The sequence below is a fragment of the Microtus pennsylvanicus genome, chromosome 16 (assembly GCF_037038515.1).
Source record: "Microtus pennsylvanicus isolate mMicPen1 chromosome 16, mMicPen1.hap1, whole genome shotgun sequence".
NCBI lineage: Eukaryota > Metazoa > Chordata > Mammalia > Rodentia > Cricetidae > Microtus > Microtus pennsylvanicus.
In genome coordinates this window covers 19,947,653-19,974,881 of record NC_134594.1, presented here as the reverse complement: position 1 = coordinate 19,974,881, position 27,229 = coordinate 19,947,653, and positions in this window count along the sequence as shown.

The window sequence follows — 27,229 nt, the reverse complement described above, 5'->3', positions numbered from 1 at the left end:
GATGCATGTTTTCAAAATATTTACCTATTTCTCATGATTTGTTGGGAAACTGTTAGTATAGTTTTTATTAGAAAAAAAGAGATTAAATTCAGACAAAGGAAGGCATGAGAAGAGGACACAGAGAGAAAAATTGCATTCCTGGGATGATGGTGACATACAGTGGTGACATTTCAGACAGGGTGTGTCACATGGGTACAGTGTCTCTGACCCATGGGAAGCAGGATCAGCGATTGGCCCAGACTATGTCTCAACAAGTATTCAACAACACATCCGATAAAGTCTTCACTTAGATCAACTGCTGTTTTATGTGGACATATCTTTGAATGTTAGAAACATTCTTGATTACAAAATTGGAAGGAGATAGAGTCCTTGATTCAAGGACTGTTTAACACATGATCTATACCTAAGGGAAAAATAAAGTTGATCAATATATAATCTCATCAATTTCATCATTTTATAGTTTATATTCCACCACAGGGATTAAACATGAACTAATTACGGAAAGACGGGAAATTAAGAAAATGAGCAAAGAGTGTTATTAACCATAAGGAGAAGGACAATGGGCAAGTGAAAATTGCACAAGAGAAAGCAATGAATGCCACTGATTCAAATGAAATTATAAAATACATTTACTGGAAAATCATAAAAGGAAGAAAGAGTCAGAATGCACTAAAAGTATTAAGTGAATGATACCAGAGATAAAAAAGTATAGGGGATATTAAGGAATAAAATTTCAAGAAATGCTACAAAATAATAAAAACTTTTGATTTTAAGGATAAAAGAGAAAAAGATGTTAATATGGTTTCTTCCTATAAGGTATTTAGTGCAGTGTGAAATTTGCATATATGTGCTTCTTGTAAAACAAAATTAAAATTTAATTTAACATTGACTTATAATAAAAATCTGTCTACATAAAGTTATTTTTATCTTCAACTATTTTTCCAAGAGTGTACAATTAAGAAATGACCCTTGTACCCAATGTTCAGAGAACATCAAGGAAAAGCAGAGAGAATTACTATAATAGTCAGATGCCCTGAAAATTTGATGTGAGTTTATGTCTTCTAAAGATGACAGCAAAGCTACACTTATGAAATAGCAATAATACGGCTGCCTAAACAAGATCTGAACAATGACAACACCAGTTGACATGCTTTTATGGGTAGGAGAAATCTCACAGGACCCTACACCTGACTGAAGAGTTTCAGGCAATTAATTAGCAATGCTGAGAAAAGGAGAATTAATCTTCCCTAGGGTAAGCCCTTAACTGTTTGTTGAAGATTGGTGGTCAGCCTTATAAACATATTCATACAAACAGCAATAAACCAAATCAGCAGATTATATGTGGTGGTAACTGAAGAAAAAGAGGCTATAAAATTTGAAAGGAAGTTGAATGGAAGGTTTGGAGCGGTTGAAAGGAGGAGAGGAGATGTGAATGCTATAAATATATTTTAATTAAGAATAGATTTCCTAAAGAAGCCAATTCCATGTGGAGGTCAGAATGCCAAGCATTGCAGTTACAGAGGATTATGAGCCACCGTGCAGGTGTTGGGCACCCATCCTGGGTCCTTTGCAAAATCAGTAAGTCCTCTTAACCCATGAAATTTTCACCATCCCATTCTTTTCCCTCTCACTTAAAGGACCTGACTGGGTGGGAAGATATTCTCCTTCCCCCTCATCTTCCCTAACATGTGATGCCAAGGTCACTGTGTACTTCATAAACTTGAAGTTTAGTATTTACAGAATTGGTTTGGGTTCTCAATTGGTTTGGTGTACTCCTGTCCTCTTTTGCTCAGTGGTTTTACATGCTACCCCCTCACCTTATAGGTTTTCACTTGTTTTGTTTCAGGGTAGTAGAGATGCAAGGAAAAATTATACTTTTAGTCAGCCACCTCTCTTCTCCATGATTCATTTGCTACTTTAGATCTCAAGTAATTTATCTCAGGTATTGGACTGTTTTATAATTCTTAGAGGTCTCACTAATTAAAGCTTTGACCATAGCTACTGCTAAGAATTTCTTAACCTGTCTAATATTAATTATCACTTGAGGTAATGTAATACAGTTCTATTTCTTTCACAGAATCGATTTTCATATTCCGATGAAAGCAGAGAGATTTCTATTGTCTCTTTCACTTTACTGGATGGATCCCAGGTGTGTTCTGTAATTGTAATACTAAGAAAGCTTAAATGAATTTTTAAAATTATGTTAGCTTTTTATAGAATGTGACTGTGACAAATGTTGGGTCTGTTTGTTTGCTAACTCTGATTTTGTCTCTAATTTTTGCTGAGCCTAACATGTAGTACAATAGTAGAATATTTAACAGTTTTTTTTCTGTGAAAAGACACTTCTTAGAGAAATAATTCAGCTCAGTTAATCTTGCAACATCGAAAACAGTTATGGATCCATTACTCAGAAGTGATGGAAGTTTTTTTTTGTTGTTGTTTTTAACACCTATCGAGAAAGAGTTGAAAATAATACGTGCCATTTCAGCAAGACAGTGATTCCTATATGTTAAGAATAAGAAGGAAAGTGACAAGTATCCTGGTGTGAAATTTAGAACTTGCCCTATGTTTTATCAATGAAAGGTCTTACAGAAGAAATAAAACAAGGATCTTAATGAAATTCTAACATCTTATGAGTTGTATTGGCACAATGATTAACTGTATTAAACATAAATTCACATAATCTGCTTTAGGAGCCTCATTTTGAAACAGTAATATGATATACAAGATCAAGTTGCTATGATCCTTAGTGAAGACCTCTTTGTTTTGCTTTATAAACTCAGTTGGAATTACAATAATGTATCAGCGCTCTAGTACACATAATAAGTGAATATAATACAGAAAGGTGTTGGCTATGAAAGAGACACATGTACTACTCATTTGGCTATCAGTTCAACTTTAAAGTTTTTTGTTTCTATGCCTCAGGTTATTAGTTTTAGAATTAAACAACTGTTTAGTAAAACAATTACACTTGCTCCAGTGGTATAGGATTGTAGCAAAAGGCCACTTGTTTGTCCCGGCCGCTCAGAACTGAAATAATCAAAAAGAAACTGCATTAATTAAATCACTGCTTGGCACATTAGCTCTAGCTTCTTATTGGCCAACTCTTATATTAATTTAACCCATTTCTATTAACCTGTATATCATCACCTCCCCATGGCCTACCAGCTAAAATTCCAACCAGTGTCTCTCTCCAGCGGTTCCATGGCATCTCTCTGTCTGCCTTTCTTCTCCCAGCATTCAGTCCAATTTTCCCCGCCTACCTAAGTTTTGCCCTATCAACAGTTTCTTTATTCATTAACCAATAAAAGGAACACATAGACAGAAGAACCTCCCACACAATTTTCCCTTTCCTGTTTAAACAAAAAAAGCTTTAACTTTAACGTAGTAAAATTACATATAACAAAACCGTTATTAAGCAAGAATTACAGTTACAATATTTATATCTACTTTATCTTTTATCACAACTAAGAAAAACTATAATGATAACTCTAAATTCTTCAACTCCATCAAAGACTCTAGAAGGATATGATATTACCTAAGTAAACAGGAAGTGCATTGTAAGCAACTTTCAAAACTATAGAATTGACAGAGACATCTTGCTGCCTAGACAATCAACCAAAGTTCTTCTGTACTGTTGGGGCATCCATCTTCAGCCCACAGACTCATAATATCCAGCAGACTTTTCCATGAAGCAGGAAATTGAAAGACAGTTCCACCTATATTGGTAGTTTGTCAGTCACTTTATTCTGTGTCCTTCTGAATGTCTAATAGACTCTTTCATGAAGTAGGAACCAAAAAGCATCGTCTCACCTTTAAGCAAGTTCAGCACTCATTTCTCTGTGGACTCTGCATGTCAGGGTAGCAGTCCAGGCAAGAACAGTTTATTGCCCAAATGGGCTAGCAAACACCATAAGGAGCCTCTTCAATGCCCATCTTCCTCTTGAAGTAATTGGTGCTACTAGGAACAGATGTGTCTCATTGTCATGAAAAGTCCTAAGTTATTAAAACATGTTTTATTAATGCCATATTCTGAAGGTCTCTGAAAGATTTGAAGAATACCTATCTAACTGAAATATATCTCTATACATCTAGAAAATCTAACATGACTCTAAGCTTGACAATTATAGATGAATATTTAGTAACATATTTTTAAATTATAAATTACATTTTCAAATGAGTTGGACAAACATAATACCTTAATCAAGATCAGAAATACATATACACAGTAAAACAAAATTGACCTTAAATTTGTGTCAATAAAACAAGATCTATACCAATGCAAAGTATCCATCTCTATAGGATATCCCCTTTAAATATAAAGAAACATTTACAAATAATATTTAGGAATATGGGCGCAATTCTGCCCAAACATTTTCTGCTATTTATTGAGCAATGTATTTTCTTTGTGGGGGAGTTTACAGCAACCTTTCAGGGGGTCTTGTTCCATAAAATAATATTGGTCTGGAAGCAATTGATAGGTTATCATCTTCTGTGAAAACAAAAGAAGAACCTCTTTTCAAAGCAACATATCCTTAAACTCAAATTTTGGAATCAAGATACCTTTATATTGCTTTAACTTAAAAGTCTACATAATGAAATATCTCTCAGTACTTAGCTCCTTCGGAGTCAAAAAAGTCAAAGAAAATACAATCTAGACTCTCTGTGAATTTTTCCTCTTTACGTGGCTTATTTTTTGTTTACCCCTTTTAATCTATGACTGTCTGTACTCTGTCTCTTTAAAGACTACTTTTTTTTAAAGCATTAACTTTATATTATAACTCTCTATACTGTTTTGTCTTTTCTCTTCTAAGCCTATATTTATCCAACACTATGACTTATCTGGATTTGTTTTTATTACATATCTTTACTGTCCAGGAGCACTTTGTAAAATGCTAAGCCCTCTTAAAACTTAAGGTGCTTTATTCAGAATTATTTCTTATGAAAAATATGAATGTTCATGTGGTGACCTAGAAAGATGCAGCAAATGTATAGAAGGAAGATCTCTCATTCATGTTTATCTTAAACATATTTTTATTATATTTCATATTTAATGATCATATTTACTACTGAAATGTATTATAATACATAGTTATATACATACACACAATAAAAGTGTAAAATAATTGACAACTGAATATGTAGAAAGCAGTAGGGCAGAGTGAGAAATATAGTTAAAAATTATCATGAAGCTCACCAAAATTAGCATGATGAAAGGAAAGAAAACCAGTTGTACAAAAGAATGACTCTCTTTTGTCAATGATATGGAGAAGCTGGGTTGCTATGCATCTGTGGGATAATATAAAATAATGTAGTCATAGCAAAAAAAAAGTGTATCCAGCTCGTCAGAAAACTGAAAAGTAAATTTACCAGAATAATTTCTCTTTTGAGCATGTTTACAAAGATTTTATACACTAATATATGTGGTAAAATTTAATGTTGCCTGAAATTCAAAAAGGGGGAAAACCCAAGAACTCATAGGTGGAAGGAAAGATGAAGAAATCAACCATGTACATTCAATAAAGTATTACTAAGCCTTGCAAAAGAAAGATGTCATGACATATGGATCGCGAGGACCTAATTTAGGAACAAAGAGAAAGCTAATTTTTAAAAGATATTTATTTGCTTATTTGTTTATTTGTCTTTGAATATGGAGCACAGGTTGTAATTCCTTTGGAGATAAGAAGAGATCTTTAGATTCTTATGGAGCTGATGTTACAGACTCCTGAAACAGATACTGGGAATGGAATCTGGGACCTCTGAAAAAGCTAAAAGTGCTCTTAACTACAGAGCTATAGCTCTAGGTCGAAACAGTATTTTATGAGTCATTAAGGTGGAACGTAAATTAAAAACCCTCTCTAAATATACTTTCTAACCTTAGTTCAATCTCAGGATCCCACACTTAGAGAACTGATTCCTGAAATTATTCTTATGATCTCACATGTACCTATGTTGTGGTATTCTATATGTACACATGCATACACACACCACAAATAATAATAAATGAAAGCATGTTTTAGAAGATAAATCATTTTATTCCACATAAATACCCATCTAGAGTAGTCAAATTCATAGTAAAATAAAAATACCTGAAGATTAAAGGAAGCCGTTTTTGATCAAGTAGATCAATGATTCTTACCTGTGGGTCATGACCCTTTGAGAATCAAATGACCCTTTCAGTGGGGTCCCCTAAAACTATCAGAATATATATAGGTATATATATTATTCATAATACCAACAAAATTATATTTATGAAGTGACAGCAATAACGAAAAATATGGTTGGAGGTTACTACAACATCGGGAATTATAACGAAAAATATGGTTGGAGGTTACTACAACATCGGGAATTATAATAAATGGTCAGAGTTAAGAAGGTTGAGAATGAGTGATATAGAGTGTGCAAAATTGTATAGTCCAGACTTAAAAGAATATGTCAAAAATCTAAACAGGCTTAACATTACTGATCTCTGTACCCCAAGGTTGATAAGAGTCTAAATATTATTTTTATTTTAACACTATTGTTAGAGTTTAAAGATTAAATAATAAGAAACTCACAATGAGAGCATCTATGACAAAGGGGACCCAGCATTTGACAACATGCAAGTGTAGGGAAAGAACCAGAGAGGTTAAGGGGTCTCAAGGAAAGAAAGTCACTCCAGACCTTGATGGGAATGATCAAGAATTTTGAAGTCATTCAAATAGTAAAACAAAACTGCAATGGAGAGCTTTGGGTCAGTTAAGCTTTGGGGGAGATGCTGTTAGTTTCTTATATAGGTACTGAAAATATCCCCATTTATTTTGTACTGCCCAGTGGGTTCTCTCCATAAGCTTATCCTGATGCTAATTATTAAGGACACCCCTGCAGAAAATGAGGGTTCAACGTAAGGTCAAATTTCACTTTGCTGTGTTTGTGGGGCTCATAACCATGTTGTTATGTAAGAAATGGGACAAAAATTTCCACATCACTCCCATCTCTTCCACAAAACCAAGCTTTATGAAATCGGAAAACTATAGCATATGGTGGAATAGAACAGAGGTAGGAAGAAACTAATGTACAGAATCACTGAAGTAGGAGCAAGAAGGCTAAACAATGAAGTGTTGGGTGGCAACAATGGAGGAGGAAAAAATCCCCAAAACAGTTCATCAAAACACAAATAATTAAGTCACTGATGAAATATGCTTAAATTATTGAGTACTTCCTGAAGACAGACTCCTCAGTTATCTAATTTTTATGCCAGCTCACAGATTTAGTTCAACCATGTATACTCATGACATGTGTTCAGTAAATATATGATTCATTGATAATTCAACACCCGCATAGAATTTTTATAAATTGTGCCACTTCCTACTTTATCTTTAAAACTGGAAGCCATTTCTTAAGAAAATATTCCTGGAAGAAGGTCTGTATCTTGTTATTGCAGCATCATGACAGACTACATGGTAAATCACTCAGCATTGCAAAAAAATTCATCACGCAGGCTGTTGATTCATAAACAAACAACTGTTCCAGACTAACATCTAATTTCTCCTTGCTATTTTCCCCATGTTGGCTGTAAAACCATGCTTGACTTCATATAATCATTAGTTAAATGAGCAAGAAACAAACAAAAACATCTGCATTTTGTTAATATTTTCAGATACATCTAGCTCTGCTCTTATAGGATAATGTCTCTTGAAAGAAAATACTACAGTTCACCCACAGACAGGAGCACAAACATAGGAGCACAGACACACACATACACACACACACACACACACACATGCTCACAAAAGTAGAGAGACGCCGGGCGGTGGTGGCGCACGCCTTTAATCCCAGCAATCGGGAGTCAGAGGCAGGCGGATCTCTGTGAGTTCGAGACCAGCCTGGTCTACAAGAGCTAGTTCTAGGACAGGCTACAAAACCACAGAGAAACCCTGTCTCAAAAAACCAAAAAAAAAAAAAAAAAAGTAGAGAGACATAAAACAAAGAAAACCAGCTTACAAACCACCATCCCAGAGAACTTAGACAACAATGAGGACACTAAGAGAGACTTACACAGATCTAATCTACATGAGAAGTAGAAAAAGACAAGATCTCCTGAGTGAATTGGGAGCATGGGGACCTTGGGGGAGGGTTGAAGGGGGAAGAGGCAGGGAGAGGAGCAGAGAAAAATGAAGAGCTCAATAAAAATCAATAAAAATAAAATAAAATTGCCATCCTCATGGAAAAAACTTCAAACTGCTTATTAAATAAATAAATGGTTAAAAGAAGAATATATTTGATTAAAATTGACAATGCCATTTCAAATATATGCATAAAGCAGAACGAATCTAGCTTGATAATTTGACTAGTTAAATATACTGGATAATTTACTTGAGAATTTGTTACTGATCTGCCATAGGACTTGTCTGGTTTTTAATTGATTCCAGTTGTCCCATCTCTGACACAAGAAAATATAGTATAGCATTCACAATCTCTATGCTGATTCTAGACAATTTCTATCTGAATAAAAAAAACAATGTTTGTTTTGTAATATGTAAATGAAGTTATATATGAAAATCACTATTCCTGATACATATTTTGATAAATGGTAGATTTCAATTGGGTATTTCTCAACTCAAGTCTCTGAACAAACGATACTTTTCTCTTTTCAAAAGTATTTAAGAAACTTTTGAAACGTGTTGCAGGTTTAGTAGTAGACATGAAACACTGACACTGAGAGACAGGACAATTTTCAGAACAGTAGGATTTGGAAGGATATTATAAGGCTTTTTTTCATATATCGGCTTCCAGACAGCTGTATTGGGCTTGAATTAGAAGACTTATAGGACTCAGGTAAAGACTACATAATGCCGCCAGAGAGCTTCATTCAAAAGATGTGGATGACTTATAATCTGAAGGCCACAGAACAGGGAGAGAGAAATCACTGTCTGGACTTGTTCTAAAAGCAGGCTTTTCCGGGTTGCTTGCCCTCAGCACTTTGCCACTCTTCCCTCTAGTGGCTGCCAACACAATTGCACGTCTGATAAGGCTGCAGCCGCCGGGCTCACTGAGCTCGGGTACATGAAAGCACTCTGTTAATGAGTAATAAATATTAGCAGAGTATTATATTAGGAGGATATTACTAAAGATTCTTTTACGTATAAAAACATATAGAACTTTAAGATTAAGGTAGGATTTATTTTAGTTCTCGTACATATTTCATGAAAGGAGGGAAAGGTTTTAGATTAGAATGTGTTTGCTACATATATCTCACTTCAGCAAATATTGTTTGCTGCCATTATTTTCACTGCATAGTCTCTCACCTTTTCAAACAACAAAATCTAAAATGAACACAGAATAAAAATATTGTACGTCTGAAAGAAGAAGTGTATGAGACGGTTTATAAGGGAGGAAGAATAGGGGAAAATGATGTAATTATAATATAATCTAAATTTTTAAAAAACATTTAAATGTATTTATTATATGTTTAATGCATATACAAGCTAGAATTGTTGCTACCATTTTCTAACTCACTAGAAGTTTGATAAGCTGTGTTTGATTGACTATGTCATTTGGAATATATACAAAATAAAGCTCATAGGCAACTGATTTTGACAAGGTCAGGAAATCTTTCACTGTAAATATTAATAGCCATGTGTCATAATCAAACCTAAGTACATTGGTATGAATCATATTAAAAAATGAGTAGATCATATCTGTTCTTTATTCCACAGAATGGAGAGAGAAAAATGAAGATGAAAAGAAGGCACAAAACAGAAAGCAAACAAGAACTCCAGCAATATTAAATACTAATAATGATATGAAGATTTCAATATCATATTACTTGCAGAAATACAAAATACTATACTATACAAAATACTTTCTTTAAAGCAATTAACAGTTCCATAATTTCTTAAAATTAACCCTGAATTTAATTTAATTAATCAATGACCCACCAATTTCACACTAGAATTTCTACTTTATAATTGATAAATTATATTCATTTAAACATTCAAATATAAGTAACAAATTAAATTCAGATGAAATCAATAACAATAATATTGGTAACACTGCCCTTAATAATAAATATATAATAACTAAGACTAGAAATGTTCTCATTTAAGTAGTAAAAATGCTAACTACTTGCCATGCATGTAAACAATGCAACCATGGAAACTGAACACACTTCGGATAAACAAAAAAGAAACCAGTACTCGGGGATTACCAGCTTGATACATCAGTCATATGCTATGTTCATATAGGCAACACTATAGTGATGGGGAATACATTAGTAGTTGACATGAGATGAGGGTGGAGGAGAAAGTCAACATGACAAGAGATGGTGAGAGGAATTTTTGCTGATAGAGTTTTCTGTACCCAGATTACAGTGGCAGTGACTTTGGTATATGTGTATGATAACATTCTTAGAACTTTGACACTGAGGGAAATCAGTTATCTTCAGTGATAACTTAAGAGAAAGATTCAAAAATTAAAACATAAAAGTTCTTCTGCCTTAAAACAGAAACTTCACAAGATGTAGTGATAGAAATGTATGTGTATAATTACTATATATGTGAATATACATATATGCACCAAATATATATGTATATATATATATATGACACATTAACATGTACAAACATTTGTGTGGATGTAGATTATCATTTCCTTCTAGTAACTCGAAAAGACATCCATTCCCAAATCACATAATAAAGTGTACTTCTTTAGATTAAAAAAAAAAGCTGCTAAGACAACCAGACAGTGGACAACTGAGCGCTGAAGCTCGGGAGATACAATGACACAGGAATGACACGAAGCATGTTTGGTCACATACAAAAAGTAATGCTCCAGTCTGATGTTTGGACACAGGCTAAGACATTTGCTGCCCGTAGAGTAGGAAGAGGGCTGCAGAGATATAGCAAATAGAACTCTTAGGGAAGTTACAGATATAAGATGCTGTCATGCTGGATGGATTCCTGATGTTGGGCATTTGTCTAAAGGATAGAATTATCTTCATGATTACACATCAGTGCGGTGTCATCAGCTCCTCTTTTGTAGGGGACGTCAGAAACTGCAGGTGTGTGCAGGGGTATACAGGAAGCCCCTTCATCTTCCTCTGTATTATGTTCTGTATATGAAACAATCTAAGATGATATTATTTTCTAAAGCAAATGACTTAATAAAATGTAATTTAAACTACCAAACAAAATATCCAGTACCACCATGTTAAAAATAGAGAATCTGAGAGAAATTAGGAAGGATAAAATATCATCAAAATATATTCCACAAAAAAATAAATAAATAAAAATCACACAGAGACTAGTGACAGACTCACTATAGACATTTCACACTATTATCCACTGTATTTATGCATTTCAAAGTCACTTATTCATAAGATATTATGACACTTTTAAGTAAAATATTAAGGAATTAACACTTGATCCAAAGTACATAAAATTTCCATAGCCTCCACTTTTATCAATTCTAAGTTCTACTATTTTACTTCACCTGAATTTAGGCAAACTACATTTATTGCCCTAATTTACCTGTAATTTTTCACTACAGAGACTGAGACTTTAATAGGCTTGCCCATTTGTGGCAGTCTTATTATTTTCTTTCATTCTGTGACATTTCATTAAGAATTTTCCACCCTACAAGGACTCGATGGGACTGATTCGCTTGGCATTGCTTTTGCCTCCAATGGTCAGGAAATTTTAATTTGTTTTCAGTCACTGAGCAAATGAAGATGTACAATTAGCCTGCCCCTTCCCAGACATAAGTTCCTGCATGTTATTAGTCATTTATGTCTCTCTCCTCCGCCTAGCCTTGAATAACAGCAGTGCACGGAGCTGTGCCAGGTCGTTGCACTAGCTGTGAAAGAGCACCTCAGGGCATACACCTTGCTCTGAGAAGACCTTCCACAGCCCCAAACCCAGCCCGCGACTTCACAGTGTTGGCCCTGTGCTAATGACCCATGCATTTGTAGGGCAGCAGTCAAGAACCCAATGAGTAAAATGGCTCACCCACATGACACCTCTGCCCCACAGCATGTTAGCATCAGTTAGTGGTGTGCCGTGAAAAGTCAGGTCTCACTAAAGGATTTCTCTAAATGCTAACTTGAGAACATATCAGTTTTTAGCTTAATTTATTAGATCGTGGTAAACGTCATATATTTATATGGCTTATTTTGATTTCAGTCATCACTCATTCTCTTCTAGCTTCTCACAAGAAGTTTTTTCCTCCAGCATGCCCTTGCCCAACCTCACTTATCTTTTCGTACCATATGAGGAGGATCGGGTCACTATAAGGAGCATGGAGAATCTAACAGGATCTTCAGAATGTTACACTGAAGAAAACAGCCTCTCCCTACCACAGCAGCTGTCAACTGCCAATAGCTCTTCAATGAAGGGTAGAGTTTTTTCAGGACCTCCTATTCCTTAAACTTTTTACATCATAGGATGTTCAAATGGTTAGAAAATTTCACTCGTTTCATTAATGTATAACAGGCTGTATAGTGAAAACACATCTGAACATTTTAATTGAAGTCTTTTCAAAAGTCCCCTCTAAACATCTGCATTTTTTACTTGTGTATTTTCTTAAAAAAATACTTTATTTTATTTTTTTATACCTTATCTTGTTTTTATATTTTTTAATGAGCTCTACATTTTTCTCTGATCCCCTCTTATTTTTAAGATTTATTTTCAAAGGAGTGTTGTGCCTGCGCGCACGTGTGAGAGTGTGTGTGTGCGCACGTGTGCATGTGACTGCAGATGCCCATTGAGGCTCAAGGCATCCAATGTCCCCTGAAGCTGGAGTCTCAGGAGGTTGAAAGCTGTACAACGTGCCTGGTGGGGATACTTTTGGTCCTCTGTAAAAGCCGTGCAGGCTCTTTCCTGCTGAGCAAGTTCTCCAGCCCTGGATTCTCATCCTGCTCCTTATTTCTTATTTATTGACTTTTTAAATTAGAGACAGGGGTTTTGCTTTGAACTCAAAGTTGTCCAAGGTCTTGTGCTTCTTCTGATGCAGGCCCTTAAGGTTCAGAGTATGCCAACATGCTGTAATCCTGTTGATTCATGTTAACAGAATTCTTGCTCTTTTCTCTCCCTCTCTCTCTCTCTCTCTCTCTCTCTCTCTCTCTCTCTCTCTCTCTCTCTCTCTCTGTGTGTGTGTGTGTGTGTGTGTGTGTGTGTGTACAGACACTGAGGCACTGAGGTTAAGTGCTGTAAAATATTAAAAATGATAACGGAATTTTTTTGAAGCCCATACATTTGACTGTTCAAACTGTAAGGAGATATAATGTGCCTGAACCTGGGTCAGAAGAGACAGCTTAGTGATTGAAAATACTTCACACCCGCCATCCAGAGGACCTGGGTTCACGTCCCAGCACCAACATCATCTGGGGGCTTACAATTACCAATGACTCCAGTTCCAGAGGATAAATTTCTCTTTTGTGTTCTTTGCGAGCACTATACATGTACAGGGTGCACAAACAAGCAGGCAAGCAAACACCCATGTAAATCAAAGAAAATAAGTCTTTACAAAATAGGGCGTCAGAATTTCAATGATACAGTACAGAAATACATTAGTCATGTTGTGAAGGACTGCTACACCACAGGATTTTGCTTGCTTGTTGTGCTTTTGCTTTGCAGGATCATTGTGAAATGTGAAGGAACCCATTCAGTGCCTATGGTTACATTAAACAATTGAAAACTATTTTCAAAGAAATATTTTGAAGGAAGTACTGCCTTGGAAATGGATTGTTCTGTTAGATTCAGTCAAAGTTTAACCTACTACTCTATTGCAACATTTCCAACATTTGATATTTGCTAAAAGTAGAGGAATTGTTGTAACAACACTTAACAGGTTGGACACAATGGCAAGTTTTCCAATAAGCGCCTTTGTTCTCCCATGTAAATGAATATCAGATGAATAACAAATGGTAAAACTAAAATATTGTGTTTTGCCTACATGCATATTTGTTTTGAATCTAGAATCACAAAATAAACTAAGTGTAATTTTTTTTATTTTTTTGTGTTTTTCTTTTATTTTTTTTAATTTATTTATTTATTAAGGATTTCTGCCTCCTCCCCTCAACCGCCTCCCATTTCCCTCCCCCTCCCCCATCAAGTCACCCTCCTTCATCTGCTCAAAGAGCAATCAGGGTTCCCTGACCTGTGGGAAGCCCAAGGACCGCCCACCTCTATCCAGGTCTAGTAAGGTGAGCATCCAAACTGCCTAGGCTCCCCCAAAGCCAGTACGTGCAGTAGGATCAAAAACCCATTGCCGTTGTTCTTGAGTTCCCATTCTTCCTCATTGTCCGCTATATTCAGCTAGTCCAAATTTATCCCATGCTTTTTCAGACCCAGGCCACAATAAAAAGAAGAAGGAAATTAAGTGTAATTTATAATCTTTGTTCATTATTAATTAGGTACAAAACCCTTAAAATGATTTGAGGGGATAAATTATTGTTGACCTGAAATGACAGAGATAAAACAGTAAGCAAAACTTCCTGTTTCTTTGTGTTGTTGAGTGTATCTGCTAGAGTCACACAGAGGATCATCTCAGTCTTTTTTCTGAAGACCATGGTCATGTTTTCTCTGAAAGCTGATACCCCTTTGTATAAGAGCTGCATAGAATGGGCTGTGTCACACATTAGCTGGTTCTTCCTAATACACAAGGCTCTATGATAATATAGAGGCTATTGATTATATTTAGTGTAATTATCATCAGCAACTTGAAATGTTGTTATCATTGAATTCTGCAGATTCAAAAGTTCAGTAAAGAAAATCATTAAGTCTAAATTTTTAGTTAATATACAAATAGGGAAAGGAAAATGTTAATAAATTATATAAATGTTAAAATGGATAAGCTCATTAAAAACCCATTACTTCTATTGCAATATCAGTAAAAGCTTAATAGGTTGTGATTGTGGGCCAATTTTCCAGCTGAGGCTTCTTGTTCTTGCACAATGTAAACAGGAAGAAAAGGCACTTTGACATGAAAACTGCGGTACAACCAGACTTTGTTCCACTTACGAAAACAAGCTAAACCTGAATATTATTTTTTTAAAAAAATAAAAGGGATATTAAACCTTTTTGCACTGTAGCATGCATGTGGAATTCCCCATGTATTCTGTGTGATATAAAATATATGCATAGTTGTGCTTCTTGATCTTTTTCTGGCATGTAAAGCATGGTTCCTTTCTCCAGATTCTACAGTCATCACTGATATAGAAAGTGCTGGGAGTGTTGACTTAATGCTAACTGCATGCACATCCTCCATGAAATATTTTAGAACAACAAAATAATAAGTCTTCTTTGCTTAATGATGCATGACACATTTGTTGTCATGTTTTAAGCATTTAGAGTTGAGCCCAATTATGAAATATGATTCATCTGCTAGCACTCTGGAACCTTCTTTTGATTATTTTCCAACCACAGTGCAGCAACTAAAGACGATATTTTTATGTCACCCAAGTATGATATCACCACCCTCTACCATTATTTAGTTTTATTTTTTAATCATTTCTTTTATTTCTGGAGATTATAATTGTGTCCTTTCTGCCTCCTCTTCTTTCTCCATCCAAACCTGGCTTTATATACAAAATTATGTTTATTTTGTTTTATATACAAAATTAATTTATTTTCATACACATATTGTATATACACATATATTTAAACACCTACATAGGATTTATATTTTTAGGAAAAAAGAAAATAATTTTATATCCTAAAATGTAGTATAATTTCAGATATATTCATTGATACAAAACATTAATAGTTTATCAAGAGAAATGAAAAAACACATTCATAAACCAGAAATAATTTAAAATACTCTTCTGAAAGAAATTCTTAAAGGTAAATCAACTTTGAAGTCATATATACCAAGCCTCCAGAACTTAGCTGAGTAAATTTCATTTTGCACATATATGTAACAGTAATATCAAAGTCAAAGAGTCCATCAGTCTGAGAGGGGTTGAGGGGACAGGATATGGGAGAGGATGAAGGGAGGAAACAGAAGGAAGCAGACAGTTAGCAGAACTAGAAAACAGCCAGGAAATAGACTCATTACAATTAGCATGCTCATTACCTCGAATCTCCTCCCTAGAGAAGGTAGGGTTGAGGATGTTAGGCTGTATCATTACGAAACAAAAAATTAAAAAAAAAAGAAAAGAAAAGAAAACTGTGGATCAAAGAAAAACAACCGAGGGGTCTCAGAATTTACATATATAATGAGGAAAACAAGAGAGTATTATCTAGAGCATGTAAGGGATGGGTGCATTTTTGCTTTCCTTATCTCATCCCGAGACCAACTTCTCAGAGTCAGAAGCTATCTTCAAACTGATAAAAATCAGCTTAGCAAACCCTCCATCCAGAAAGCAGAAGCAGAGCTTAAAAATTTCTACCAAAATAAGGGAGGAGATTCGAGGTAATGAGCATGCTAATCGGCTTCATTTCCATAACCATTTCTCAACATATATGGAGACCAAAAGATCACATCGCATATTATGAATACATTTCAGCTTTACTCATCCATATAACCTGAATGAAACGGAAAAGTGCCATATTGTGTTTTCACTGTCAAATGAACATACGACATCTCATTCTTTTCTGTTTAAATATTTGGTTTATTGAAGATAAAACAAAGTCAGAACTGCTCGAAGCGTTTCTTAGGACAAGATTCTTTTAGGTTATGACGTAACTTCTCATGGGAAAGGAGAACTAGGAAGCTCTTTAGAGGTTCAGGGAATAGATAAAGCAATTGTGCTGTGGAACAAAAAAAAAAAAGAAGAAGAAGAAGAAGAGAGAGTGGAGTGAAGTCAAAAGAATTATTCTCCAGCAACACCTTTCTTACATTTTTACCTAAGTGACAATATGTATTAAGCATACCCAATGTATTTGTCTAAGTGTCAAACATGCATATATGCTTTTATGTTCCTTTTTAAATGTAGTAGCATCAAAAACAATGCTTTGGATGGATGACCTCTTTTCAGCATTTGCTGAAAGCTTCTTGTGAGAAGGATCAGGTGCGTAGCTCAGAGAAGTGATAATTAGCAAGGATTTTACTCTACTCTAATCTTACACCTCTGCTGCATAACATGAGGCATTAGCCTTCTAAATTTATCCAAATGAGCATTGCAGTGAATTATAAAATGCAAAGAGAAAAATGCCATAAGGGTCCTTGAGAGAAATGTCAAAATTCACAACTAAAATGTACATAAAGATTATGTGATTTTTTTCAGTTTTATTTTATTAATCTCTTCCATTTATCAAGTAGTTTAGAGAAAAGATCATCTTGATTTAATGAAGGTTGCTATGCTGGCCCTTCTTTTTAAAATATGTGATTTATGGAGCAGGAGCTAAATCACGTTTTATTTTCAGAAAGAAGATGTGTAGACTGTACAATGATATGTAGTTGAAATAATAGATTCTTGAACATTAAATGACTGGTGTAATCAGCAGTATGGATTTATTAAAGGCTTGTCTGGCATCCCAGGAGTACTAGTATGTAATTTTTACCTTCGTTCTCAGGATTCACTAATATTTGACAGAATGAGCCATCTCTCCAGGCCCTGTTTCTCTTTCGCAATGCTTCCCATTGCTGTTTCTTCTGTGATGCTTCAGGATAGTTCTTGCTCATAACCCTAAAGGTGGTCTTTGTTCCAATGAGAGAGGAATTTCTAAAACTTTTGCTGAGCCTGCACCATGAACTTTGCCTAAAGCTCCCTCATTTCTGCACATATAGTGGATAAAAAGCATATAACAAAACAGTGAACAAAAGCATGTGTCTGTACGAATAGAGAGCTGGAGGACCTCGGGAAAGTCATTTCCTGGCATTTTTGCTTGGCCTATAAAGAAGACAGAAAGCTCACTTATCTGGGCTGATTTAGAATCTTTTTATAACCAAGGCATCTATTATTTATGCTTATTTTTATAAAGTAAAATTTGTTTTATCTATTATACAAGTTTCTAGAACTTTCTTTTTCTTAATTACAGATTTACAGAGCACTCATAAGATGTTCCTTCTCTCAAATCATAATATGACCCTTTCAAATGATTCACCAGTGCAGCATCTGCTCCAAAAGGTGATAGGAAGAGCTGCTGGAATTGCTGATGTACAATAACCATCTCTAAAACTGTCAGCCCAGCCATAGTTTATTCATTATCACTTAGGTATTTTAGACAGTATCCCTATAAGATATATCAGAGATATCATGTTGTTTTCTCTCGATACAAATCATTTCAGGATTTTACAGCACCTGATTTAAGTAATGGGCTTGCATTTGCTTTTCCTCTTCAAATATCTAGTTTTGAATAAATAATATTCCTGTATTGTGTATATTTCCAACCTGAAAATAAAATACTTAGATATTGCCATAAAGAGTGAAAAGTGTAATAGTAGCTCACAAAATTATTTTTTACCTGGAGATACTTTAACTTTCTAAGAAATTTTGTCGGGAGCTGATCTCTAATATTCATCCACTTTTCTGTTTAGAAAACTTCCTATGTTCACCTTCCTAGACCAGGATGGAGGGGGGAGGACTTTGGACTTTCCACAGGGCAAGGGACCCTGACTGCTCTTCAGACTTGAGAGGGAGGGGGAGAGGAATGAGGGGAGAGGGAGAGGAGTGGGGGGACGGGGAGAGGAGTGGGAGGCTGGGAGGAGGCGGAAATTGTTTTTTTTCTCAATAAAACAAAAAGAAAGTTAAAAAAAAAAAGAAAACTTCCTAAACAGCAAAGATTCTCATGGTCTGTACATATTTCTGATCTTGGTTGTAATATAAGAATGAGTGACAGCCATGATTCTAATGACTTGAATACCACTCTCCTTAAGTGCTACTACATTATGGATGGGCAACTCCTCAAGGAGAAAAAAGAAGAATCGGATTCAATTGAGGTTCCAAAGCTATATATTTTTAATAAATTCCATATAAATCCTAAGTTGCTATTTTAGGCACAAATAAAAGTGTTTTCTTTCAAAGAGACAATACACTGGAGCTTTAAGATGTCTTTCCCTGGAAAGCTAACTAAATCTTTAAATAACTTACCTTTCTTAAAAGGTAGCCATGGGACAGATTCACAAACAAACACATTATTTGTAGCATGTAAAAGCCAAACTTGGTGTTTTATTCATTGAAAATCATGAAACTGTCCAAAATTTCCTTAAAAGCTTTTCAGCAAGGGTCCCTTGTTTACTTCCTAAGGAACAGGCAATATAAATAACTCCACTTGAAAAATCAACTACAACTACATTTAAAAAACATATCCATAATCTTTTAACTTTTCCCTTAAGGATCCCAACTCTTCTAAAATATTTCTCAAAGTTCTTTAAAAAAAAATCAGTTTAACTACAAACCAACCAGACTACAATACAGAAAGAAGCCACATATTCCAAGAACAAACCTTTTTATTTGTCTATCACAAGAAAACAAATGTAGCTGTAAAAATGACATCATCTTATATAACATGGACTTTGTTTTACGAGGGCCTGCTGCATGGCAGTTTTAACATTACCTCTTATTGAGTTATATGCATCTTAAATTCCTCTTGATACTGGCCTTAATGCCTTTTGGAGGCTAGGCTTCTGCATCTCTGTGCCCTCTTAAGTCCTCCTTTTACAGCTGATGATAGCTGGAAACATAATTAAATACTAAATCAAAGAATGGGGCTTTAATGCCTACAATTTTCCCCAAACAACCACAAATTCCTATTACAATATTCTACCAGTGAAACATAAATGTAATGTAGATAAAAAGAAGATGGGTCTCTGATTTATTTCTCTGCTATTTTCATCTGTTTTCTAAATGAAAAGAGCTGAATGGAGAAAATAATTACTATTGTCCATACATACAGAATCTGAAACACTGCTTAAATAAAATGTAGCACTGAATTATTGCCCTTGCAATTCATTAAATAATCTTACGAATTAGATTAATGTATCATGTTGTTCATGTATAAGGTAGCAGAGTTGAGTGTGCCTGTAGTGGTGTCTACTAATGATCCTATTAGTATTTAGCTACAATTCTCAGTGCCTAACTACATTGTCTTAAAAACATTAAGATATAGATCAAACCCCTGGCAAAAAAACAGACAAAGCCATTATATGAGTAGCATGTAACCCCGAAGAATGCATCCAGCAGGAGATGAAGGTTTTCTGGGCTTTGGAAAGGGAAATCAAAGAGAACTACCAGTTCTACTTGAAGGTCCAGTTGGATGCTTCTCATAGCCTAGCAATGGGGTGCTTTTAAAAAATAATTATGATTACGTTAAAGATAGATAGATAGATAGATGATAGATGGATGGATAGATAGATAGATAGATAGATGATATATAGATAGATAGATGATAGATGGATGATGGATAGATAGATAGATAGATAGATAGATAGATAGATAGATAGATAGATAGATAGATAGATAGATAGATAGATAGACATATATGTTAACCATACTTCAGATCACAAGTGTAAGACCTCAAAGATTGTCATAAAATGCCCTAAAATGGAAAGGATATGGCATCAGTTCCATATGTGAAGTTCTCAGGAGAATTAGAATGAGCTTCTAACAGCTGCAAGAGCCCAAGGAGTCCATCACACTGAGGAGTATGAGCCTGATCCATGAAACAGCTGCTTCCGGATCACTGCCCAGATCAGAGCTCAATGGGAGAAGACTAGGAATTAGCAGCAAGACTTACAAATAAACTTGTGCCTGATGAGATCTAAGTCCGAGGAGATTTGTTTTTGCTATTCCATCTGCTTGAGCTAAGAAGAGTTTGAGTGAACAGGGAGAAGATAATCTCAAGGGGTATTAATTTGAATATAAGAGCCATGGGTTGTCCCACAGAAAATGTCACAAAAGTAAAGTAGAGGTTCTAGTTTTTATTTCATTTAAATACTTGTTATGGGTGAGATGAGATTCATATCCTAATGGTTAATAGTTTAGAAGGTTGATTCTTAACATGAGTTAATCAGGGGGTGGACACCTCTCTAATACATGACACCTGTTAACAGGTATTGGGTCATGATCAGCCTTATGAAGAGATAAATGCTCATTGTTCTTGGTGGGAAAAATCTTAAGAAAATATTAGCTCCTGGAGGAATGGCTAAAATTTACAATCGAGGTAGGACTCTCCACTTTTCTTACTTTCTCATTCCCTTTTGATTTCTTGCATTCCTCCCATGATTGAAACCAACTACCATGCTGTGACATAAATCAAATCCTCCACAGATGTGGTTTCCTAACTTCATACTGACCAATGACACTCTTTCTTTATTAAGTCTCAGGTCATTTTGTTTGTTTGTTTGTTTGTTTTGGTTTTGGTTTGGTTTTTGCTGTTTTGTATTTATGTGTTTGTTTGCTGTAACAAAAATAAATCAAACAAAAGCCAAGTAGGGAGAGAAACATACAGAATTTGTACAAATGTATTATCAATAGTTCTTTGCTGGTCCAAAAAATTGGCATCTAAACCAATATTGAATATTATTTATACATCTACATACATATAACTGATAGGTGAAAAGATAAGTAGATGAATAAGTAGGTAGGTAGCCCTTTTTGGTAGATAGGAAATTTTAGTTGTACAGATTCTAAGCACATCTAGCTGTCCCAAAGCAACCTTAGTGCCAGCTCTTCTATAAAACTGTCATTTAGAAAGTTCTCTGTCTTCTAAAAACTAGTCTCTAGGGTAGGGTCATTTCAGGTTCCCTATCCTCAGCTGCCCAGGGAACTAACTGGGGACCTCAGCTTGGGCACCTGGGAGCCCCTCAAGGGTCAAGTCTCCTGCCCACCCTAAAGTGGGTCCCTTAACTAAGAATTGTGGTTCCGTGCTCCCCTATCCAACCTTCCTTTATCCCAATCCTCCTGTTTCCCCAAGTCCACCCTCCTTCCCTTCTACCTTTTCTCTCCCCATCTCCCCTAACCCCCATCCCACCCCACCCCCAAGATCCCACTTTTCCCCCCGGCAATTTTGTCTACTTCCCTTATCCAAGAGGATAACTATATGTTTTTCCTTGGGTTCACCTTCTTACTTAGCTTCTTTAGATTCGCCTATTGTAGACTCTGTGAACCCTATTTATGGCTAGAAACCAATTATGAGTGAGTACATCCCATGTTCGTCTTTTTGGGCCTGGGATACCTCACTCAGGATAGTGTTTTCTATTTCCATCCATTTGCATGCAAAATTCGAGAAGTCATTGTTTTTTACCGCAGCGTAGTACTCTAGTGTGTATATATTCCATACTTTCTTCATCCATTCTTCCATTGAAGGGCATCTAGGTTGTTTCCAGGTTCGGACATGGCGAACAATGAGGGCTGATGAGACGCCAAGGACAATGACACGCGGTTTTGATCCTATGCAATGTGCTGGCTTGGTGGGAGCCTAGCCAGTCTGGATGCTCACCTTCCTAGATATGGATGGAGGGGGGAGGACCTAGGACGTACCACAGGGCAGGGAACCCTGACAGCTCTTTGGACTGGAAAGGGAGGGGGAGAGGAGTGGGGGGAAGGGGAGAGGGGTGGGAGGAGGGGGAGAAGAGTGGGAGGAGGGGGAGAAGAGTGGGAGGAGGGGGAGGGAAATGGGAGGCTGGTGGGAGGAGGTGGAAATTTGTTTTTTTTTTCTTTTCTTTATCCTCCTTTTATCAATAAAAAAATTTAAAAAAAAAAAAAAACTAGTCTCATATGACCTCGATGTTTTTATGTTGTGTATCTGTTTTATCTTTGACTGAAACATTCTATTCTGCAAAAATGCTCCTTACAAGAGAATGAAAACAACAAAAAATAGCTTTAGGGCATTCCTGAAATTGCACAGATTAACTGGACTGATCTCTGCCCTAAGTAAACAACAAAGACTGTTGATAGTCATTTTGAGACAATGAAATTTCAAAGAAGACTCTTAGACAAATCAAGCTGTAAATGAGAAGCAGACATTATTTAACCAGTCTGAAAGGAAGCAGGGATTTACAAAACAACCGGGAAAGTAGCTGAAACCTGCCTGATTCTTTGAGGAGGTACAGATCAAGTGAGCCACCAGGGCACACTCTTCAACCCAGTGAGCAGCCTGAAGGTCTGAAGAATATGCATCATGCTCTAAGTTCGCAGGTTTAGTGAATTATCACTCATGTGGATTTCTGCTCCACTAAGTAACCTCTCACTCATACTCTTGTATGTAACTCATTAAAATTCCTTAGTTCACCAAGTTAGACTTTGGTGTTGTTCTTACTTCGGTCTATCACAAGCTGTCAATTTGGGGTGTGGTGTTGCATACTCCAGGAGAAGTCTTGTCACATGACACTATTTTAGTTTGCTCTCTGTTATGAGAAAATGCTGACCAATAGCAATTTGGGAAGGAACCAGTTAATTTGGCCTGTATATTACAATCTATCATTATTTATAGGCGATCAAGGTAAGAACTGACGTAGAAACCATGGATGGATGCTGCATCCTGGATAGTGCTTCTGCCAGGTAGATTCTTTTTATAACCCAGGGCCACTATTCTATGCGTGATTCTGTCATCATTAGGCTAGGTCCTCCTCCACCAATAGGAATTGCAGAAAGAATTTCACATAAAGACATGCCTTCAAGCTGAATTGAGGTTCCATCAGTTCAGTATATGAAGTTGAGATTCAAGATTCACAACAGTTTTCTAAGATGTTCCCAGAATTTATTACTATCATGGTTAGAGTTACCATTGCTGTGATAAAACACCATGATCAAAAAAAAAAAAAAAAAAGAAAGAAAGAAAGAAAAAAAAGAAAACTTGGGGAGGAAAGGGTTTACATCACTCACATCACTTAAATCAAACTGATGGCAGAAACTCAAGCAGGGCAGCAACCTGGAGGAAGGAGATGATGCAGACATAATGAAGGTATGCTGTTTACTGACTTTCTTCTCAAAATTCACCTAAACTGCTTTCTTCTAGAACCCATGACCACCAACCCACAGACTGCCCACCCTCCATGAGATGGGCCCTCTCCCATGAATCACTAATTAAAAAAAATACCCTAAAACTTTCCTCAATTGAGATTCATCCCGATACCTCTAGCACAAACTTGTTTTAAAGCAAGTAAAATCTGGGTGAAAATAAGCAATATACAGAAAGTATGCAAAGACTTACACAAGAAATAAATTTCCCCTCAGGTTTCATGGATAGGAAGACCAAGCAGACTTATATCTGTTACTGAGAGTTGTAGAGTTCCTTTATCATAGATGTGAAAGGGATGAGTTAGAGAGGGATTTGTACAGCCGGCGTTCACAACATTGCTGTGTCACGGCATGGCAGCATGGTTTGAGAGCTAGCCTATGAGACCGCAAGCTTCACTTACATGCACTGAGTGGAGATGCAGGTATTGTCTACAGTTAAAGCATAGCACCAACATACTCTGACACATAAGATGTAAGAAAGAAGCCCCAGGTATAGAATCAGATTAATATACTTGCAACTTTGGGGCCAGGAGACATACTTTTTATTAATTTGAAAAATAAAACTATTTCTTTATAGGAAGACCTTATGGCTAAAGGTGATGCATGCCTGAATCACAGAACACAGAGAATCAGTTTCCTCACTTGGAGATGTGATCTCTACTGGGATACTTTCACAGTAGCAAAGCACAGTGTTCATGCTCTCAGAAGAGGAAAGTAATCATAAACAAGACATATGAATCCAATCCCTGACTTTCAACTCTACTACAGAGCTACAGTACTGAAAAGAGTCTGGTATTGGCATAAAAACAGACAGGAGGACCAATGGAAATGAATCAAAGACCCAGATATCAATCCACACACTTACAAACACCAGATTTTTGACAAAGAAGCAAAAAATATAAAATGGGGAAAAAAGATATTCAACAAATGGTGCTGGCATAACTGGATATCAACATGTAAAAGAATAAAAATATATCTATACCTATCACCATGCACAAAACTCAAGTCCAAATGGATCAAGGACCTCAACATAAAACTAACCACACTGAGCTTCATAGAAGAGAAAGTGGGACATACACTTGAACACATTGGCACAGGAGACCACTTCCTAAATATAACTCCAGTAGCACAAACACTGAGAGAAGCAATTAATAAATAGGACTTCTGGAAACTCAGAAGCTTCTGTAAAGTAAAGGACACAGCCAACAAGATAAAACAGCAGCCTACAGAATGGAAAAGATCTTCACCATATCAGTCAGATGGCTGATCTCCAAAATGTACAACAAACTCAAGAAACTGGTCATTAAAAGAACAAATAATCCAATAAAAAATGGGGAACAGACTTAAACAGAGAACTCTCAACATAGGAGTCTAAAATGGCTAATAAACACTTAAGGAAATAGTCAACATCCTTAGCCATCAGAGAAATTCAAATCAAAATAACTTTCGGATTCCGTCTTACACCTGTCAGAATTTCCAAGATCAAAAACAATGATGACAGCTTATCCTACAGAGGATTTAGGGTAAAGGGAACAGTCCTCCATTGCTGGTGGGAGTGCAAACTCTCATAGACACTGGAAATCAGTATGACAATGTCTCAGAAAATTAGGAAACAACCTACCTCAAGACCCAGCAATACCACTTTTGGGTATATATCCAAAGGATGCTCAATCATGCTACAAGGACATGTGCTCAACTATGTTCATAGCAGCATTGTTTGTCATAGGCAGAACCGGAAAACAACCTAAATGTCCCTCAACTGAAGAATGGATAAGGAAAATGTGGTCATTTACACAATCGAGTACTACATAGCAGAAAAAAATGGCATCTTGAAATATGCAGACAAATGGATGGATCTAGAAACCGTCATACTGAGTGAGGTAACCCAGACTGAGAGACAAATATAATATGTACTCATTCATTGGTTTTTAGAAATATAGCAAATCAAAAGAAAGAAAAATCAAAAAAAAGTGTACAATTCACAATCCCAGAGAATGTAGACAACAGAGAGGACCCTAACAGAGTCAAACATGAATCTAATGTACATGGGAAGCAGAAGAAGACAATGTATACTGAGTAAATTGGGAGAATTGTGATCAAGGGAGAGGGTAGAATGGGAGGGGACGGAGGGGAGTAGAGAAAAATATACAGCTCAGTAAAAACAATTAGAAAAAAAAGACATGTAAACCTTTCAAACTGCAACAACAAGAGGCCTGACAAGCTATGTTCACTGGTATAATAGTGGCACAAAGATCATGACAGTAATCAACCACTTTCTAGTTAGAACCCATGCTTGGACTTATTAAAGTGGCCAATCATCTTTAGTTAGATAGGCCATAATAACCCAATGGCATTATTGTGTTAAATGGACACAGTATTAAAATGACCCCTAATAACATTGTTATACCCATAAATGAGAGATTCTCTTAAGCTTCATCAGAGACGCTTTTCTAGCAGTAGATGAACTAAAACAGAGATCCTCAACTGGTCAACATGCCCAGAATACGGGGCTGTGCACTGCTCAGCCCTAAATGGGATAGTTAACCTACAAAACTCACAGAGAGATTGTAAAAGCCAGAGTGAGAGGGAGCCTGAGAAACAGCTACCACATCCAAGGAAGGCAGCAGGCACGCAAATTACCCACTCCCGACCCGGGGAGGTAGGTAGTGACGAAAAATAACAATACAGGACTCTTTCGAGGCCCTGTAATTGAAATGAGTCCACTTTAAATTTTATTAGTTTTCTACAAAATCATTCTTCACATTTATACCAAAAAGTGAAAAATATCACTACTACAAATACTTTAGCAAGGCAATGATTTTTCTTTTGTTTAATTTTCTTCATTTTTTGCATAATTTTAAGGCAATTTATCAACAAATATAAAAGCACATAAAATTAAAGAGAAAGACAAATTATTTTGGAAATCATGTATATCAGTTATATACAATAAAGTTTCTGGTGTCTTTTTCCTTCGTCAGCTACATGGCATCTCCCTGACTCTGCCTTCTTTTTCTATATATCTTTGTTTGAATTTCCCGCTTAGCTGTACTCTACTAAACCATTGACCAAAACAGCTTTATCCACCAACCAATAAAAGCTGCACATATACAGGACATCTCATATCATACCTGCTTTTGTAAATGTATAAAATAATGTACGTGAGGAGTGGGCAGGAATTTTGTATGTATTGAGTGATTTTGGAATGTCCTTCCCTGCCCTTATTCTCATCCCAGTTTTCTTAAAAACAGCAATAAGTTTATCTTTTTATTCATTATTCTTTGTCTTTGTCAGTAATCTAGTATATCTATTTCTTTCCCCAAAAATGTGTTTCTGTAATTTAGACAAATA